This window comes from Nicotiana sylvestris, unplaced genomic scaffold (genome assembly GCF_000393655.2).
Source record: "Nicotiana sylvestris unplaced genomic scaffold, ASM39365v2 Un00042, whole genome shotgun sequence".
Classification (NCBI taxonomy): Eukaryota; Viridiplantae; Streptophyta; class Magnoliopsida; order Solanales; family Solanaceae; genus Nicotiana; species Nicotiana sylvestris.
Genome location: NW_027184378.1, coordinates 30,523 through 48,106, shown reverse-complemented (window position 1 = coordinate 48,106; position 17,584 = coordinate 30,523).

Genomic DNA, 17,584 nt, shown 5'->3' with positions numbered 1-17,584 from the left:
TCCGTGGTCCGTTTTGTGCGGCCGCGTTGGTAGGTATGACCGGGCCCCACAAGTTTTTCTATAAATAAACTTCAAGGGTCACCGGTTATCCTTTTTAAAAATTGATTCTCAGAGACCTAAAAAATTACTATTCATCTTCCCTCTTCTTCGTAATAGCTTGTTTGCATTGTATTTCTTCATTTCTTCTCAAATACCTGGTAACAATACAACCACTTCTTGTTATTTTTAATTATTTAATTTCATTTTATGGCCTTTTCTATTAACTGTGTAGACTTCTTTCCCCCCCTCCCCCCCCCCCGTAATTCTTCAATTTTGATGATAGTTTAGTTTAACTGTTAAATTTTGTGTGCCTGAGGAGTATTATTAACTGGGTAAATTGAGTAGGGATAAAGTTAGGTGAAAACTTGAACAAAAAGGCAAAACCCATAAACCCTAACTCAGTGCCTTGGCTAAGCACCCTCTGCAGACCGCGGTCCCTTTTGTGCGGTCTGCAATGCTCTGATGCGGTCCGCGGTACCACTTTGTGCGGACCACAATGCTTATGTGCTGAAAGATTGACTTGTTGCCCAGCACAGCCGCACTACATTTTGTACGGTCCGCGCTGGCCCACCACGGCCGCGATGCTACTTTGTGCGGATTGCGGTGTTGAGATTTAGAGGATGAATTTTTAGACCTTACCCCCAATGCGGACCGCGGTTGATTTTATGCGGTCCGCGGTGCCTTCAGTGCGGCTGCACTCCTTTTTGTGCGGTCTGCGGTGCACTATGTCTGCAACATCTTCTGCAACTTTTGGGCTTCTGTTCTGCAATTCATTTTCCACAACTAATTCACTACATGTGGTGATACTAACAAATCTAGATGTTTGTGCTTGCAAACAATGGTTAAACAACGAGGTAAAGGCTCGAAACAACCCGATCGAGGTGATTCTTCCTGCGGAGGGAAGCAAAGGATGGTAAAACTCACTCCATAGGCTAGAAAAAACATCAAAGACATGAGGAAGGCCATAAAAGCGGTTGACAGAGCCATTGACAACTCGGGGAATGAGTACGAGCTTTTCTGGGAGATCTCTTCAGATTCAGTCCCACTATACATCCCGTATCCGGAGAGGGCCATACATAGAGACACTCCTCCCTCGTCCCTTGATGCTCAAGATTTAATCAACATTTTTTCTGGGTCGTCTGAGGGCTCAGCAGCAGGCAGTGGGGATGAATACTCTACCTCTCCAACAGCTCCAATATCTGGAGAGGGTGTTAGAAGTGATGAAGCAGATACGGAGTTACCTGGGGTGGTGTGCCTCAAGTTGGGGGTATTGACCGGACTATAGATCCTGCTGTTTGGGAAGATAGATTCGTCAGCCAGGTGGCGTTCCACAAGTTTAGGGAATGGTGGCCAGCACGAAAGTTGATTCTTGAGAGGAGCTTCATTGACAGAGACCTTTTACCCCTACACCCTAATGTACATAGACAATTTTGAGCTCGAGTGGGTTGGGAGCACTTTAAAGATAATTGTGTGAAGGCGAATGAGGACATGGTCAAGGAGTTTTATAGCAATGTGGCCCACATCTTGAAGGGCACTAAAGTGACCAAAGTGCGAAACAAAAATGTGGTATTTATCTGGAAAGCACTAAATGAATAATTGGGGTTCAATGAAGAAGATGAGTCCCTTTACAATGAAAAGTTGGCAATGGGCTAGGAGGTTTATCTGTGGTTAGCTTCATACCTGGAAATCCCGGGCACGGTTCCAGAGTGGTTGCAAGCAGGGGTCAAAATACTTCGGAGGACCTTTAACTTTAAGGCTAGGGGTGGTTGACTTTTGTGGGCAGTCGGCTCAACCCCACTACCCATGATCAGACTATTCCACTTGCCCGGGCTGTTCTTATTGCATCTATTATGGCGGGATACCCTATAAACGCGGGCAATGTGATGTCCTGCATCATTTCTGCAGTGGGGGTTGAGCATGACCGGAACTACCCTTTTCCTAGCACCTTCACTATGTATTTTCGGGACCTGGAGGTGGAGAAGAGACCTTTTGACATCAAGGTCAAACCTGTGGCTCCGTTTTCATGGTATAGTTTGAAGGGGTCAGACAACCCCAAGGACAAGAATTACAAGCCACCTATTTCTGCCCCCAACTGGCCAGTCTGAAGAGTCGGTTGCAGTAGAGCCCTCCACTGAGCCTGCCTCCACAGTTGCTGACATACCTCCCGGACCTTCCACTACCGCTGGCCCCTCTACTTTAGCTGGCCTGGGGATTCCATCTTTCCGGGCCCATCCTATCATCGCCCACCAGCTGAGCCAGACACTTCATAGCTTGAACAACTGGATATCGACTGCTTCGTCCAAATTGTGTACATTGACCTCTACCATTGCGGCTCAATCAGAACCACAGCCAGTGCAGGTGCCCCAGTCTATCGAGGATTCACTTAAGGAAATTCTTGCCAACTAGCAGAAGATCCTTGATTCTCAGGCTGCCTTGGCTAAGTCAGTGGATTCACATGGCAAGGCCCTGAAGGAGCTTGCTAGGGAGCACAAGAAGTTGCGCAAAACACGAGCTTCCAAGGAGTCTGTGAAGGAGCTTAGAGCGGATGTGGACAGACTGAAGGCAGACCAGCTGCCTTTAGATTTGCTATTTGAGGACCCAGCTCCAGCAGCAGTACCAGTAGCAGAGCCATAGCAGGAGCAGACACAGAGGCTTTCCAAGAAGAAGAGGAAGCTCCCTAGTGCAGATGAGGCGATCATCCAGTTGGCGGACCCACCGGAGCCTTCCTCCAGTCAGCCACAGGATGTTCCTGATATTCAGCCCATCCAAGTCCCGGCCCCAGTCCCAGTAGTTGAGCAGTAGGAGACCGGGAACCAGTTTGAGGTTCCTGCGCATATAGAGGACCTGGGGACCATTGATGATCCCATGTAGACGGACACGGCTTAGGGAGTTCCCATATCCTTTCCTTATAATTTTTGGTTCTTATTTGTTTAGTTGGCATTGGGGACAATGCCAGCTTTTATTTGAGGGGGTGCACCCTACATTTTTGGATGACTGTATATATTGTTACATTTTATGTCTTTTTGATCATTTATTGGTCTGTATATAACTTTACATTTAGCTACTTTTATCGCATTTTTTTATCTTCCTTTTGGTCTGTATATAAAGTTACATTATTGTATATATTCATCCCCTGTTGTATATTCAAATCCCCTATTGTACATATTCATTCTATCTTCTATTTTTGTAAAAATTCCTCGTTTTTAGCTTCTTAGATAGGCTCATAGCTTTCTGTTTCATTTTTGGCGCTTCAATAAGTCTTTGGTTTTCTTAATGCCATGGTTCTTTCCAAATGTGGGGTATTGTGTGAACCGGGTGGCTCTTCCTAATGATGGATGGCGTGACAACCTTCTTAAGGGTTTGAGTCCGTTTTTTGTTTTTATTTTTGGTAGCTTATAGTTAAGGGTACCTCAAACAAAGCTTCACTTGGGCCTAATACATTTGCCTTTGATTCCATGATCAAAGACAAGTTGTTGTGTTTAGGATGGTGAAAGTCGTGACCTTGAGACTCTTGTGTTGACCAAACAATCATCATGTGGTCTTTCGGGATTATTGTGTGCTCAATCGTGTCTAAAGTTGTTGTGGGCCCCCGACTTTATGTCTTTAGCAATCCTTGAGCTTGTGTGGTGAGAAATCGAATTGTGAGTCCAAGTCCCGAGCCAATGGTCTAGAACTTGCCTTGAATGTCTGTTGAGGTGAAATCTTGAGTGAAATTTGGCTTAAGAAGCGATTATAGGCTCTCCTTGATCCAAATGATAGTTGGAAAACTCCATAGCCCACCAATGATATAATCCCTAGTTAACCTTTTTGAGCCTTAAACCTTTTTCTTTCAAGAACCAATACTATAAGCCTATATCCGTTCTATAATATACCCTCTTTTGGCACCCGATCTTCCCTTGAGCAATGGAAAAAGTTTAAGTTTAGGGGGAGAGACGAGAGAGGGAACAAAGTGGTAAAAGATACTAAAGCGAAGAAAAGGAAGGTAATGAAAAAGAAAAGAAAAGAAAAAGACAAAAAGAAAGCTCAATGTGAAAAAGAATAAAAAGGGATTCAAGAAAAAAACAAAAGAGAAAAAAAAGGTGTGGAAAAAGTTGAAAAAAAGGGAGAAACGTTTTGAAGTGCATAAGAAAGAGTGACATTATGTCTCTCTAACCCCTTAAAAAGAAGTGAGATACTCAAAGAGTCAAGAGAATTGTGCCAAATGAATCAAAAGAAGTGCTTAAGGGAAGATGGAACCCATTTAGACCAAAAACTTTTCCTACCCTGAACCAAAAGCCTTCACATTGACTCTTCAAAAGCCCTATATGATCTCGAGACGCTTACATTAGTGGATACTTACATGAGGCGCAAGCATATGGTACTTAGAGCTGGATCTGTGGCCTTTCCTTGAGAGAGATGAGCAAATTCCCATTAACCTCGGTTTGTGTGCTAATACTCTAAAAGGTGAGGTTTGCTTAGGAAGAGTTGAGGATGTGTGAGTTTTGGTTCCACAATGACCAAAATAATTGAGAGAGTTCTTTGATGTAATGAGATGCTCTTGTGTCACACTTGATCCATAGTTTTTCAAAGTTTAAATGTTGTGAATGATTCATTCGTATTGAGGGCAATTGTTATTCCCAATTGATGCTTGTTGAGGTTACTTTAGGATAGTTGGAAGTACTTGGATTTTCCTTTAAGGGGTGGGTCTTATTTTGTTTGCTTGAGGACAAGAAAAGGCTTAAGTTTGGGGGAGTTGATAAGTAGGGATTTTAACGAGTTTCATGCTCCTTCTTGCCTATGCTTTGATTATAAATCGTTACAAAATAGTCCCAAAAGGCTCATAAGTTGTGCTTGATTGCAGGTTTGATCGATAAAGCGACGAAATGTCAAAGATCGGCTCAAAAGGAGTGAAACCTGCTCAAGTATCAAAGACAAAGTAAACTGAGGGCAAACAGGCCTAGTGCGGACCGTACAAAGTCGAATGCGGCCGCACTAGGTGATTCAGAGAGATGGCAAAACTAGACTACAGGCAATGCGGTCGCAGTCCACATTGCGCGGTCTGCGGTAAAGCTTCTGCGACCGCACTGCCTTTTTGTGCGGTCCGCGGAAGAGAGATTCAGAGAGATGACAAAAACCAGACTTCAGGCAATGCGGCCGCGGTACACATTGCGCGGTCCGTGGTAAAGGTTCCGCGACCGCACTACATTTTTGTGCGGTCCGCGGAAGAGATATTCAGAGAGATGGAAAATGCCAATGCGGTCCGTGGTCATGGTTGAACGGACCGCGACAGCTACCTCCGCGGCCGCGGTCCGCGGAGCCGAAATTAGAGAGCCCAAAATTGAAATCCAAGAGCCTAGCGCGGCCGCGGTCCATTTTATACTGCCTGCGCTGACCCCACAGGGGTTTTTTTGTCCAGTTTTTCTAGCCTAGTATAAATAGAACATTTTACCATTTTTAGGTCATCAGATATATCCAGAACTTAGTTGCGCTCGTGGGAACTTCATATGTAGCCATTTTTGGCATCTTAGCTTCAAATTAACGATAGATTCATGTATTTTAATTTAGCATTTAATTAATATGCCTTGTTATTCATCTATTTTCTTTTTCAAGCATGAGTAGCTAAACCCATTAGCTAGGGTTGTGGCTCAACCCAAGTGTGGGTAATTGATGGGTGTTGCCATCTATTGTTAGATTGACTATGGATGTTGGTTATTTGGGTCAATTTTATGGTTTAATCTATGAATTGGTGGTTGCAAACACTGGTTTATTCTAAGTTGACTTGGATCTTCTTGAGAAAGAGAGTCTAAGTCTCCAGAATTGACCCAACAAGGAATTGGGATGGACTCAAGAGAATTGATAGTCCCAATTAAAGGGTTAAACCTCGAGAGAGTAATTACCCAACTTGAACCTTAGTTGCTTGAGCTAATTTGCCTACCCATTTGATCTCGAGAGAGTCAATTGGGCAAAATCACTCTCTCTACCAAGAGGTGTGAGAGTGGGTAAAATTGTGCAACAGTTATAGCATAAGCCCCAACTATGTCAATCGAACTTTAGTAACATCTACCCGTCAATTAGCCACCTAGGTAATGCCACGACCCTAGTGTCTTTGTTCCCATTAGATACAACTTAGCAATTATCTCGTAGCATAATTTAGTTTCAATTAATAGTTTGATAATAGTAGTTTATAATCGAAAACCCAAAAATGTATGGAAGTGACATTAGGAACAAATACACAACTCTAGTCTAGATAGATACTCGACTCCATTCCTAGCTCCCTATGGAAATCGATCCCGGCCCTCATATCGGGTAAAAGCTATTGTGACCCTCTCTTCCTACCTTTTAGTAGTATGGAGTTGGCAGCGATCAACGGGGCCTCTTGTCAGACCCCGGACCACTACCCTGTGATAGAACCATCTCAACCCTCCTAGCCACATTGTCCGCATCCTGAAAAGAAATCTCACTCCTAGTCTCCTTAGCCATCTGCAATCAAATCGACTGAGTGAGTCCATCAATGAACCTCCTCACCATCTCTCTCTCTTGGTGGAAAGTATGATAAGAGAATGACGGGCCATAGTAATGAATCTGGTCTCGTACAGAGTGACGGTCATAGAACTCTGCTAGAGATGCTCAAACTGCCTCCGATAGTCCTCCCTATGAGTGATAGGAAGAAACTTCTCCAGAAATAGTTGAGAGAATTGATCCCAAGTCAAGGTAGGCGACCCGGCTGGCCTAGCCAAACAATAATCCTTCCACCAAGTCTTGACAGAACCTGACAGACAAAAAGTAGCAAAGTCGACCCTATTGATCTCCACTATCCCCATGTTCTGTAAAACCTCATGACAGTTGTCTAAGTAATCCTGGGGATCCTCTGAAGATGTACCACCATAAGTAGTAGTGAATAGCTTGGTGAACCTATCCAACCTCCACAAAGCATCGGCAGACATAGCTGCTCCATTACCGGTTTGGGCTACCAGACCCGGCTGAACTACTCCAACTAGCTGAGCTGCTGGAGTCTGAAACTGGGGAGCCATCTACTCCGGAGTGCGGGTAGCGGGATTCTATGCTCCTCCCCCAGCCTGAGAAACGGTTGGTGCTACAGAAAGTAAGCCTTCCCGGGTGACACTCTCAATAAGGCCCACTAGATGGACCTGAGTATCCTGGAGTATTTGGGGTTGCAATGAACCCCTCTAGGACCTAATCTGGGCCCACCGGAACTGTCTAGGCCAGAACCTCATTATCAAACTCAACCTGAGGCTCCGCCGCTAGTGCTGCTGCTCTGGGCTGAGCTCTGCCCCTGTCTCGGCCTCGCCCTCTGCCCCTCGTGTGAGCTTCTGCTGGGGGCTTGGGCTGCTGGTCATTGGATGAAGAAGCACGTGTTCTCACCATCTGCGAAAGAACGGAGTAGAAATTCAATTAGCACGGAGAAACCAAATCGCACGACAGAGATGAATAAAGTGAAATTGTTCCTAACTCTGCAGCCTCTGGGGATAAGCACAGACGTCTCCATACCGATCCCTCAGACTCTACCAAGCTTGTCCGTGAATTGTGATACCTAAGCAACCTAGATCTCTGATTCCAACTTGTCACGACCCGAATTTTCCACCCTCGGGAGTCATGATAACGCCTACTCGTAAAAGTTAGGCAAGCCGAGTATTATAGATTCACTAACCTTTTTTCTTAGCATTTTTAACACTTTAAAATAACATGCGATCAACAGTGGAATATTAATAATAATTAAAGACATGCGGAAGATGAAATCTGATAACTTAGCCAAATACAAGTACGAAAAATACAAAGTACATCTCTACCCAGAACTGGTGTCACAATATCACAGACCATCTATGAGTACTACAAACATATGTCTGGAAAGAAAGATACCATCTATCTCTGAAGTAAATGAAAACATAATATAAAGATAGAAGGGGACGTCAGGGCCTGCGGACGCCTGCGGGACTACCTCGGGTCTCCTGATGGACTGAAGATAGCAGCCTCTCTCTATGGTCCAAATGCTCCAGCACTGGGATCTGCACACAGTGCAGAGTGTAGTATCTGCACAACTTACCCCATGTGCTGGTAAGTCTCGAGCCTAACCTCGGCGAAGTAGTGACGAGGCTAGGACGAGACTGTCAAATAAACCTGTACAGTTAAAGCATATACTACAAGCAATAATAACGGAAACTAGCAGTTAAAGATGGGAAGGGTTACATGTTGCGGGGGAATTTCAAGTAATCACAGTAACTCAGGAGAAAAACATATGAACATTTTAAAGGTTGCATCAGTAAGAATAAAGAAGCAATAACATTTCAATATCCACTTTTATCACTTATTGTTGCGGCGCGCAACCCGATCCAAATAATATAACACTGTTGCGGCGTGAAACCCGATCCAATCATTTGTCATTATTGCGGCGTGCAACCCGATCCAATTATATATCACTATTGCGGCATGCAACCTGACCCCTCTTGTCCTCCCTTATTACTCCTTGTTACGGCGTGCAACCCGATCCCATATAAAATTATTGCGGCATGCAACCCGATCCAAATAAAAAATTCAACACCAATCACAAATGAGTCCGGGCAATGGATCAATAAGGAAACAATAATATCCCGGCAAGGGAATCAACAATGAGAATGAACACGTCCCGGCAAGGGAACCAACAGTAAGAATTAAACACATCCCGGCAAAGGAATTAGTTATAACCAAACTTGTACCAATAGTTAACTTCACAAATGAAACCTCAACTTGAACCAATACTCAACAATAAACAACTACCACGAGAATAATCACAATTCTTGCCCAACACGGAGAATCAACAACTTAGGCATTGTGTAGTATTTATCAAGAACATAACGATTACAATTTAAGACTTACGGACATGTTTGACAATGACGTATAGATACTCGTCACCACACCTATATGTCGTATACTACACTAGCACATAGCAATTAAAGCACAATAACTATTCCCTCAAGCTATGGTTAGGCCAAACAGTTACCTCGAACTTCCACGGCCAACTCAAGCCTCAAACACCGCTTTTCCTTTAGAATTCGCCTCCGAATTACTTGTATCTAGTCCAAATTGATTTGACAACATCAATAATACTAAAGAATTCATACCCAATGCTTATTTATAGGTTTTCTATTATTTTACCCAAAAAGTCAAAAATCGACACTGGGCCCGCTTGGTCAAAACTCGAGGTTCGGACCAAATCCCGATCACTCATTCACCCACAAGCCCAAATATGCAATTACTTTAGAAATCCGACCCCAAAAACGAGGTCTAAATCCCAATTATTCAAAAAGTCCTAACTCTACAAAAATTCCTAATTTCTACCATGAAAACTCTTGATTTTTTTAAAAAAGTGATGAAAAACATTGGGTAATTGAAAGAGTAAAGTTTAGAATTGATTACCAACACTTTGGGGGTGAATTTGTGGGAAGAAAATCGCCTCTAGGCCTTGGGAGTTCGAAAATAGGGAGTAAAATGGGTTCTGCCCGGTTCTGGTTCAATTTTAAAATAACTGGGCAGGCCTTCATCGCGTTCGCAATAGGCCTGTCGCGTTCGCGACGAGTCAGGCCCAGATGGGCATCACATTCGCGTTCAATGGCTCACGTTCGCGGAGTTTCAGCTCCTCAAGCCTTCGCGTTCGCGGTCAGGTGGTCGCGTTCGCATAGAACAATTTGAAATCCCTCTCCCACGCCCACTAACCCTACGCGTTCGCGAGGGCCGGAACATGTTCGCGAAGGGTAACTCCCCCCACAGTTTCGCGTTCTTGTACTGAGCTCTGTGTTCACGAAGAACAAACTGGCACCTGAAGAAACTTGCCTTACGTGTTCGCGAGTGAAGCCACGCGAACGCGAAGAGCAAAATCTCTGTGCACCTGAGACAGCAAAACCTGCAACTTTTCTAAGTGTAAAAACATCCTGAAACCTATCTGAAACTCACCCGAGCCCTCGGGGCTCCAACACAAACATGCACACTAACTCAAAAATATCGTATGGACTTACTCGTGCGATCAAATCGCTAAATTAACACCTATAACAATGAATTTAGCATCAAAATCAAAGAAAATCTCAAGAACTTCCTAAGTTCAAATTTTAACAACCGAGGGTCCGATTCACGTCATTTCAAGTCCGTTTCTTACAAAATTTTACATGCTCAACCTAAATACCATATAATACATGTACCGGGCTCCGAAACCAAAATATGGGCCCGATACCATCAATTTCAAATACGTTCAAATTTTCAAAAACTCTTAAGATTTCAGTTAAATAATTTTCTTCAAAAATTCATTTCTCAGGCTTGGGTCCTCGGAATTCAATTTCGGGCATACGCCCAAGTCCCATATTTTTCTACGGACCCTCCGAGATCATCGAATTACGGGTCTGGATCCGGGTCCGTTTACCCAAAATATTGACCGAAGTCAACTTAAATTTAATTTTAAAGGCCAAATTAGCATTTTTATCAAATTTTCACATAAAAGTATTTTGAATATACTTTCGGGTCACGCACACAAATCGAGGTGAGATGAAAGGCAACTTTTTAGGCCTCAGAACACAGAATTTACTTGTAAATCAAGTGATGACCTTTTGGGTCATCACAATTTATGATCTCAAGAATACTTTCAAATATCAATGTAAGCCTAATTCATGTCTTACAACATTGAAATATACTTCCACGTAATTTATGCATGTTACGAATCGTTCTTCACTAGAAAGTATATGTTACTCCAAAGCATGCATATAACTCCAAATATTTAATATGAGATCATCGTGTATTTTAATAAAGATCTACCCTCAAATTTATAGAAACTTAATTTAATAAATCACAAAGAAATACCAACAAGCTTAAGGAATTTATATGTATCTTCTGATTGCGTTTTTCAAGCATATATAATGCAATGTTGGTGCTCTGTTATTGGAAAATGAATTTCAATGATGGTTTTTGATATTTGACGTGGCTCTTTAAGTTTGGACTTCTGGTTGATCACATTCTAGTAACTAGAACACAAGGAAGTCAAGTGAAATTTTCCAAGCATAATTGATGTCGACGGACATGTCAGGGAAGCAAATTAAAATTAAATTCCTTAAGCTTGTTGGTAGTATTGTATTCAAAATCAGAAAATCAGAGGAGCAAACAAACGTTAGTTTAATAAACAAATCATAAAATAATTCTGAGCCCACTGAATGCACAGTGTGTCCTTAAGAAATTTAATCCCCTCACTGTTGCCCAAGGTATACGAATTAATTCCTCCCAGGATAGAACGGAATAACTATTCTATGATAACGGCATTTCAAATCACAGAACTTTAGCGAAATCAACAAAGAGAGCAAATCACACATGACACTTATGTTTATTTAGAAAATAATGCAACAATGTAGAAAAGAGAGGAGAAGATTTCAGATTTTCCTTATTATAAAATTGAGGACAAGCCTCTAAATTTATAGACAAAGGAAAGGTGAGATGGAGAGGTACAACCCAAAAGATGCCTTTTCTATTTCACGTTGACACCCTTTAAAGAAAAAAACGCAGCATAACATACTGAGCTTATCTCCAACATGTAACTCATTGCTTGCAACCCATGCTTTTTAGTCAAAGTTGAGTTTCCAACCTTGATCATCTCCAACCCAATCTTCAGTTGCCATAGTTGTGTTAGGATATATACTATTAACTATGAATTTGGTTTAGATATAGTGCTTATTATGAAATAATTATTTATTCAGTTTTAATAAAGTTTTAATTAGATCATATACTGGTCTGTGTCCTTAGCTTATACACTAAAGATTAAATCATCGATTCTTATAAGTATAAAGTTTGAGTTCACAATCTAATGATGGAATTGGACAAACCATCATGAATGATTGTAGCACAAGATTAAATATAATTTATCTTAATTATGGGAATGATTTAATTCCAACTTCTTGTGCTAGTACATTTTGTATGTATTGAACGGACCAAGTAGAGATAAGTATTTTATACTGACTTAATAAAATAAACTCTCTAGCCATTAAATGTATTTATACTCTTAATCTTGATATAATTATTATTAGTTGTGTACATTATTATTATTTTAATTTATTAAAAGGCAAGATTCTTTTGTGGGTCAATATGCATGGTAAATTGGATAATAATAATGTGCATTAGCGAAGTAATAGTTAGTTGATGGAATCCATGTCTCGGTTTAGAGATTGATGACACACCTTTATGAAAGTTTATAAGTTTTCATGTGTAAACCCCGCCGATGAATTTTGTATCGTACACATGAAATAAGTTAAGCGAAAGTCTAAAAGAAATAATCAATAAATTAAATCGTCAATAATTTAATTTAGTTGATTAGTATTTGAATCTTAACATAGGGAGTTAAATAAGATTTAATGGATGAATTTCAAAATTGAATAAGGAGTGCAATTACGAATTTTTAGTGAAATAATTCGTAATTAATTATTGTGGATATTAATTTTGAAAATTAGAAATTAATTCCATAATTGGAGCCTTGTTAATTAAATTTTGTGGTCCCTATTGTGCCTAAATAATAGGAAATAAAGGAATCCTTTTTCTGGTGGAAAAGAAACCCCAATAGGTTTTGGAAAAGGGTTTAACCCTTAAAACTTATGCTATAAATACATAAGGTTTTCCACCTAGAGAAAGTAGTGATAGTGGCCGAAATTTTCAACCCTTTTCCTAGAAATTTCGCCCACACGAAATTGCTATTTTCAGGTATTATTTGGGTAATACGGTAGAAGACCGTGGAACGTTCAAGAATCACGATTGTGCAGGTGATAGAGATTCTATTGAGAAGTTATGGAACTGAAGGCTCACGTGATAGAAGAGATATGTTCACACTCCAAGAGGTAACCCGTGAAATCCCGTTTATGCTAGTTGTCTAGATTACATGTGTTTGATACTAGGATTGTTTCCGCTGCTTATAATAATCCATCAATTGGTATCAAAGCCCACTCACATCTAATTAGATAACTAAGTTTTTCATGAAACAAGAATATTGTGTTTATGTGCGTTTTTGAATTACATGTATATGTGGTTTCTAGAAAACTGCACTGCTATTTTGTGAATTAACTGTGCAAAAAATTTGGATTATTCTTGTAATCATAAGATATCTGTTTTTATTGATATTTGATTGGGATGATCTGGATATTTTTTTGGTAAACTCCAAGAGAATAATGCAAAATCTGATTTGACCGAATTGCCGGTATTTTCGGAGGTCGGCAAACTTGATGGACTCCGATCGAGTTGAAATTTGGTGGGTACACGAAAACAACGTGGTGAGAACAACTCACCAGTGAATCATGGTGTGCTTCGGCGTTTTGAGGCCGTTTGGACTGTGTTTTGGACGTTTTTCTATTTTTTGGAAATTATTTTTTAATAATTTTAATTCGTTTTTAATTCAATGGTGGTGGGGTGACTCCCCATGGTCTCCATGATTAAATATTTGTGATATAATAGGTTTACACATTGGCTATTAGTAAATAGACATGTTGATGAATAAAAATTCAATAATAGAGGTGTAGGATTTTATTTACTAGGTCTTACAAGGTATAATTGATATTGTGTGATGATATAATTATTTTGTAAGAAAGTGAAATCCTCTGTTTGATATCCTGGATGACTAATAATTGGAGCGTTTGGCATATTTATGCATAAAAAGTTTCTCAAATTTTTGTTTATGTTTTCATGCTAGTCTTGGGTTTTCGATGAAAAATTTTGTTCTCTGGTTGGAGGTTGTAATTAAGTGAAATATGATGGTATTTTGTATGAGTTTTATATTTTTGGCATGACTTTTAAGTTGTGGTCTATAATCTGCCATAAAATAATTTTATGAGCTACATGTATCTTCACTCGTAAATTGAGAATTTTGTGAGTAATAAATAGTTATCACTAAAGTGGTTTGTTTATTTAAACTCATGAAAAATTCTTAATAAATTTATACATGTAAAATTGTATATATTCATGGATTGAACATTATGATTAATAAGTAGGATCCACAAAATGGTCTATTTATTTAAGTCATTAAAATCTGCTTAATGCACCATGTGAAAATTATCCTTGATAAATCTACATTAGTTGTGGAGGTTCTTAACTAGAAAAAGAGTTTTATCTTTGGGTACTAGTGATACCAACTCCACCCATGAGAAAAGATATTAAGTTTTTCGCTGAACAGGAGAAAATATAATATCTTAGCTTCTTGTGTATTTAATAAAAGTATAATTTATTGCAAAAGGAGATATTATGTACCCTAGGAATAGGAAGAACATAGTATATGCCTTAAGCTCAAAGTATAATTATAAGGAGAATGGAAATCAATATCATATTTATTTTAATTCATGAAACAACTTAAAACGGTTATTCTTCGAGTTTGGTTACAGGCTAGTGGTCATGAATTTGACGGACTCTGATTGACCTGAAACTTGGTAGATTCATCGAAAACGATCTAGTGAGGAAAACTCACTGCTATGCAGTGAATCATGCTATTTTTCGGTATTTTGAGGTCATTTAGATGGGTTTTCAAGCAGTTTATTAAATTAAATTTATTATAAATATGAAAAATTATTCTTTATATATCGGATATATTTGTGTTAAATCTGAAACATAATGATTTGACTTGATATGATATATAGCAAGAATGCAAATCACATAGATTTAATTCTAAATACGCCAAAAATAATTCATTCGAATTTGGTCAAGTTTTTGGCGATTGTGAATTTCACGATCTTCGAATGACCTGAAATTCAGTAGGACAATCAAAAATGATCAATTAAGAAGAAATCACTGCTATGCAGTGTATCACATCATATTTTGATGATTCAGGATCGTTTAGATGAGTTTTTTGGAGGTTTGGCGGATTAAAATGTGATTTACATACGAAAAATTATTTTTTCTATCATTTTATTCAAATCTAATCTGGAACATGATAACACATGTTGATTTGACATGAATTGGTATATGATAAGAATATAGGTCATATTTTAAATTCTTAAAAAATGCTTCAAATGGTAATTTTCCAAATTTGGTCGCAACTTTTGGAGATTGTGATTTTAAGAATCTCCGATTGATCTGAAATTTGGTAGGTTTATTAGAAATAGCCCAGTGAACAATACTCACTGCTATGTACTGAAAAACGATAATTTTAGCGTTTTAAGACTGTTTAAATGGGGTATTGAGAATTTTTTAAATTATGAAACTTAATCCTTAGAGAAAGGTTCGTAGTTGTGATAAAGTGGTGATAGAAATTAACTCCTATGGTCTCCATTTTTTATTTAAAGTGAGATAATAAATTTTACACGCTGACATTAGGTCTTCCTCCATATCGGATAAATTTATTATGAACTCACTGGATATAGTTACTAGTTATTAATAACCTGTATTAACTCTCTATCTGAGTTTAAAGGGTTGAATCAATTTTATAACTCAAATATAATCATGATTAAGTGGTGATAGAAATATATTTCTATGTTTTTCCACTATTAATTTCGAGTAAGTAATAAATTTACGCGTTGACTTTAGGTCTTCCTCCATATCGGATAAAGTTATTGTAAGCTCACTAGGTGAAATACTAGTAATTGATATCATATACTTACTCTCCATCTGAGTATACATGTTGGATCAATGGAACTAGAGCTATTAATTATGATGTTCACTTGACATAAATTAACAGTATACTCTCCATCTGAGTTGAGTCACTTTTAATTATTAGAGTGAATAATCTGGCATTGCATACGTAGTTGCATGAGTAGTTCTTTTCCCATCGAAATTGCTATTCAAGATGCATAACATATATGTGTAGTGTATTTAAAAATTTTGTACTAAAAGGTTATATACAATTGACTGAAAATAATAGTATACTCTCCATCTGAGTTGGTTCTATTTATTTTTGGATTGTATAATTCTTGCATTATATAATATATACTTTGCATGAATGATTTTTTTCCCATCAAAATTTATTATTCTAGATGCATGTATGTATATAAATATTGAATGCAATCTGAATTTTACTATTCAGTATTTTGACTTATTATGATCTATTTATGTGACGACCCGGCCAGTCGTCTTATGAGTTACCGCTCTGTTTTTCCTATTTCTGCTTCGTTATGATTTGTTTATCCATGTTATGTGGCATCGGGTTGGTCATATCGAGTTAAAAGGATTTGGCAAGGTTTGAGACACTTAGTCTCTTTAGAGTGAGTTTAGGTTGTAAAGTCAACTGGATGTTGACTTATGTGTTAGAGGGCTCGGATGTGAGTTCCGATGGTTTGGTTAGCTTCGGGAGGTGATTTTCAACTTAGGAGCGTGATCAGAATGAATTTTGGAGGTTCGTAGTAGACTTAGGCTTGAATTGGCGAAGTTGATATTTTGGCGATTTCCGGTTGGTAGGGAGATTTTGATATAGGGGTCGGAATGAAATTCTGATAGTTGTAATAGTTTCGTTGAGTCATTTGGGATGTGTGTGCAAAATTTCAGGTCATTCGAACTTGGTTTGGTTGGGTTTTTGATCGAAAGCGAAATTTGAAAGATTTTAGAAAATTTGGCTTGAATCCAATGTGTTTTGGTTGATTTGATGTTGTTTGAGGTGTTTTGAGGATTGGTACAAGTTCGAATAAGGTATTAAGGTATGTTTGTGCTTTTGGTTGAGGTCACGGGGGCCTCGGGATGATTCCGGATGGTTAACGGAGAAGTTTGGAAATTGTTGCAGCTGCTGAAATTTGCTGCTTCTGGTATTTTCGCACCTTCGGATTTGGGACCGTAGGTGCGGCGCTGCATAAGTGGAAGGGTGGCCGCAGAAGCGAAATTTGGGGAAGTTGTCAGGAATAGCAGAAGCAGTTGGAATACCGCATCTGTGATGGCGCAGATGCGGAAAGATGATCGCAGATGCGGAAAGGGGAGTTTAAGTGAGGACCACAGATGCGGTGGTTTGGACCGCAGATGCAGTACCGCAGGAGCGGAAATATAGCCGCAGATGCGAAAAGTTCTGGGCAGAAAGTATAAATTGTGGTCTTCACGAATTTTGAGCTATTTCACCATTTTTATCTCGGCTTTGGAGCTTTCTGGACGAATTGAAAGAGGGATTTCAAGGGAACTTCATTGAGGTAAGAAAATTGGACCTAAAACTCGTTCCTTTGCTATAATTTCGCGGGCTAGAGCTAGAAATCAAGGAAATTAAGGGTGAAAATAGGGGAAACTAGGGCTTGGAAACTTAGACCTTTCATTGGGGATTTGAAGGACCATTTGGGGTCGGATTTGAGAACTTTTGATATGTATGAACTCGTGGGGAGATAAGGAATCTATTGATGTAAAAATTATTGAATTCCGAGATGTGGGCCCGGGGTCGAGTTTTGGTAATTTCGAGATTTGTGTCGTATTTTGATTATTTTCGCTTGGGCTTCGTTCCATTAGCATATTTTGACATCCTTGTTCTTATTTTGGATAGATTCGATGCGAGTGGAGGCCGATTCTAGGGGCAAAGGCAACGCGAGCTAGAGCTTTGACCGGTTTGAGGTGAGTAATGATTGTAAATGATATTCTGAGGGTTTGAAACCCCGGATTGCACATCGTA